The 4,226-nt window shown below is 41.0% G+C and overlaps 1 non-coding gene across 1 annotated transcript; it reads right to left on the bottom strand.

Moving 5' to 3' along the window:
• Positions 1-4,142: 4,142 nt before the first annotated feature.
• On the bottom strand, positions 4,143-4,226 carry TRNAL-UAA (transfer RNA leucine (anticodon UAA)). Its single transcript has one exon. It is a non-coding gene; the product is annotated as a tRNA-Leu (tRNA).

Below are 4,226 nucleotides of genomic sequence, written 5' to 3'. Positions count from 1 at the left end.
CCCAAAGGTTTGTGAGAGGATTGTGAGCAGGAGGTTCGATATTAATAAGATTAACTGGTCAAGGTTCCTAACCAGGTGTACTAGGGATCTCGGTCCATTGATTCATCAAAACTCCCCAACTAGGGAGGACGCTAAAGATAAACTGGATATTGTGTTACAGAAGATTGATGATATTTGTGTGGATTGTATCCCGTTAAGGCATCCAGGAAGGCACCTTGTTCCATGGTGGAATAGTGATCTTACGAATTTGAGAAGGAACAATAATAGGTTGCGGAGGAGGTTCCAGAGTTGCCGGAACTGTATTGAAAGGAGCAGACGGAGGAATGCCTACCTGGAGTCTGAGAGGTATTACAAGGCTAAGATTAAGGATTATAAGCTGGCTTCATGGAGAACCTACTGTGAAGAAAATTCGGCTAACCCGTGGAATTTTATTTTCAAGATAAGTACTGGGAAACTAAAGCCAAGGACTATTCCTACATCAATTCTAACTCCTTCTGGTTATACCACTTCCATAGGTGATACTATGAGGTTTCTACTTGATCACTTCTTCCCATTGGATGATATTTGGTCTGATCAAGAAATTCATCGGCAAATCAGGCACGAGGTGGATGAATGCTACATAGAGCGGGACGACCCTCCTTTTACTGCTGAGGAAATCAAGGAGTGTATGAGGAAAATTAAGGCCAATCGGGCCCCTGGTGAGGATGGCATGGTCATTCAGATAGTTCAGGCAATTTGGGAAGTCTGTCCGGATGTTCTCCAGGAGGTTTTTAATACTTGTTTGCTACATGGCGTTTTCCCTGCCAGGTGGAAGAAGGCAAAGGTTGTGATAGTTCCAAAGCCAGGTAAAAGGGACATGAAGGATCCTAGCAGCTTTCGGCCAATTAGTCTTTTGCCTGTTATGGGGAAGATTCTCGACGACTTAATGATTAAAAGAATTATGTGGTATTGGGAGCATGACAACCTGTTAAGTGAGGTCCAATTTGGTTTTAGGGCTCAACGAGCCACTGATGATGCAATCAATAAGGTGATTCAGGATATTAAGGATGTATTGCATGATGCCAAGTATGCAGTTGCGATTAGCCTAGACATTAAAGGTGCATTTGACTGTGCGTGGTGGCAGATTATTCTGCATCAACTACGAAAAACTCATTGTCCACGGAACTTATATGATCTGGCGAAGGATTACTTCACTGAGCGTACAGCTAAGTATACTCTAAATTACATCGAGGTTGAGAAGACCCTCGAAAGGGGTTGCCCACAGGGCTCGAAGTCTGGGCCAAGCTTCTGGATTATTCAATTTGATATTATTCTACGGAAGATTATGGATAAAGGGATTCGTTGTACAGCGTATGCCGACGATATTATGGTGGTTTGCCCAGGCAGGTCCCGTTTGGATATTGAGGTCAGTTGCAGTAGTCTATTAGAGGATATAGTCCGGTGGGGGATGGAGAGTAAGTTGCTCTTTAATCCTAAGAAGACTCAAGCGATGGTTTTTGCAAGGAATTTCTCTTCTGCTCTTCAGAAGCGGCCTCCAATAATTAAGATTGGAAGTGAGAAGATTGCTATAGTTCCTCATATGCGTTACCTAGGTGTTATTTTGGATAATCGGTTGAGTTGGACCGAGCACATAAAGAACTTGAAGATTAAAAGTAATATTATCTTTTCTAAGCTTGCCCAGGTTGCAAGCGGCACCTGGGGGTTAAAAGCAGATGCTATGGAGGCAATTTACGACGGGATGTTTATACCAATCATGACTTATGCTGCGTCAGCCTGGTGGGATAAGGCGAGAAATACTACGCAACAGAGGTGTCTTCGGCAGGCGCAAAGGACGGCGTTATTACGGATGACGAGATGTTTTCGGACCACTTCGACGGAGGCCCTTATGGTGCTGGCGGGCAAGGCGCCTGTGGAGTTAATTATTGAGGAACGTGCAAAGCGGTATTGGATAAAGAATACTAGGGAGGACAATTTGTTTGGTCTTTCGTTTAATCTGCGTAATCTCGACAGGAGTGTTCCGGTTAAATATTTGCCACATCCAGCCAAGAGGTGTACTGTTAATGTTGAGGCTGTTTACAAAATAATGACGGATATTTATACTGATGGTTCCCGGTTGGATTCGGGTACGGGTGCCAGTTTTGTTGTTTATGAATTCAAGGAGGAAATCCATCACGAAATGTTTACGTTGGAATTATATTGCTCCATTTACCAGGCGGAGCTACTGGCAATTGAAAAGGCCGTGGATTGGTGTATCAAGAATCATCGGTTGGAGGGAGTTCGGATAAATACTGATAGTCGGAGTGCTTTAGAGGCCATGTTGGATAGGAGTTCCACTCATGCGCAAGTCTTTCGGATCCATACTATGTTATGTGATAATAATCTGGTGGCTCAGGTTCAATTCCAATGGGTTCGGGCACATGCCGGTATCATTGGTAATGAGCGTGCGGATTACTTGGCAAAGGAGGCGGCTATTGGTAACGATTTTGTTTTCCATTATGTTCCTATCAGCTGGGTAAAGAAGGAGCTGAGGATTTTGTCAATCAGGGAATGGCAAGAAGATTGGATACACAGCGATAAAGGACGAAGAACTTTTACATTTCTACCCAATGTTGAAGAGAGGCTTAGTCAGATGAAATGGTTCAGAATGCAACGGACAATCTTGGTGTGCCTTTCTGGTCATGATGGTCTGGGCAATTATCGGAGAAGGTTCAACTTATCTAGTGATGCTACGTGTGCCTGTGGAGAGGAAATTGAAACTCTTGATCATCTTGTGTACGATTGTACTCAATGGGAAGAGGACAGGTATTACTTAAAGTGGACGGCTTTGGAGGAAGGGTTAGCTTGGCCCTGTGAGTTGTACCATCTTATTAGGAAGGAAACTACTTTTAACAAGTTAAAGGACTTTTTTTCTACTATTTTGAAGAGCAAAGTGGCTCTATTTCGATGTTAATTTTACTTTCTGAGCTGGGTGCTCAGTTTAGTACTTTCTTTTATTCGATATGTACTGTTCTGTTGTTACGTTTTGGATGAGGATTCCCATGTATGCTAGTTTCTATCCCCGTTGTGCGTCAGCGGTGCGGGGAGACTGATCCCTGAGAGGGGAAGTGATGATCTCTAATGAAAAAAAAAAAAAATAAAAAAGACCATTCTGCTATTTGTCTGTAGTCTTTCGCTCATCACCACAGAGACGAGGTAGAATTCATTTTGTTAGAGTTTGAATGTTCGAAGTATTTCATTAGAGTAGGATTCGATTTAAATGTAGCAATAGTATGATCTTCTGGAAGTTTTGTTTCTATATTGTTGTTGCGCTGCAATTTGAAAAAATTGTAGATGTAGGAATACCCAGTGTCGTACGCCTGTCTGGCCGTCCTTAATCTCGAAAACGCTTTTAAGTGGATGAAAGTTGAGATCAGATATTAAAAGATTAGGGGCGGGAGGTCCCGATTAACTACACATGGACTTCCGATGCAAGCCGGAAGTCACTTTATTTCAATTTAAACTCTTTTCCTGAAAGGAGTTAAATAGATGACAGGCCCGAATCTATTGTTAAAGGAAAAGTATGATGTACAGTAGCGAGACACTACAGTACTAATCTGAGATTGAGTGCATCTATTTTAAATTAAATAAATTTAAGATATGATGAAAAATTGCTTAATGTATATGTAAATTTTCATCTTCATTTTTAGTTGTTAAATATTATAAAGATTTTAGCACTTAGGGACGATTTTAAAAAGTTGTTAAAAAATTGTCTTGTGTTTTGTGTTTCTTTTTGTTGTTTCTTTGTAACAGTTTGTGTTTTATATCTTTATTTTTTTTACATGATTAAATAAAATACAGAAGAAGGATGAAATGTTGTGCTGCCTATGAAAATCACATGAGTTATCAATAACCAACTTTTGAGGTAAAGTACTGACTTTAGTGGGATTTCAGCTTAAAACATTTATACATCACAGTGTTTGCGCATGTAAATCATAAATGCCAAAATTCAGAATAATATTTTGTTTGAGTTTGAATTTGACATTATAGAAGAAAAATGTAATAAAAAAAGTGGCACGTACGGCACATTTTCCAAAGTATCGAGAACATAGAAGATCCCAGATGCAAATCGAACCCCAACAATTGTTCACTCGTGCAAAACAACCTGTCAGAAGTGGGATTCGAACCCACGCCCTCATACGAGGACCAGATCTTAAGTCTGGCGCCTTAGACCACTCGGCCATTCTGAC

Source organism: Centruroides vittatus, unplaced genomic scaffold (genome assembly GCF_030686945.1).
Source record: "Centruroides vittatus isolate TY-2023 unplaced genomic scaffold, ASM3068694v2 contig_1451, whole genome shotgun sequence".
NCBI lineage: Eukaryota > Metazoa > Arthropoda > Arachnida > Scorpiones > Buthidae > Centruroides > Centruroides vittatus.
Note: the sequence above shows the minus strand (reverse complement) of the source record. Positions and strands in the feature narration are given on the sequence as shown.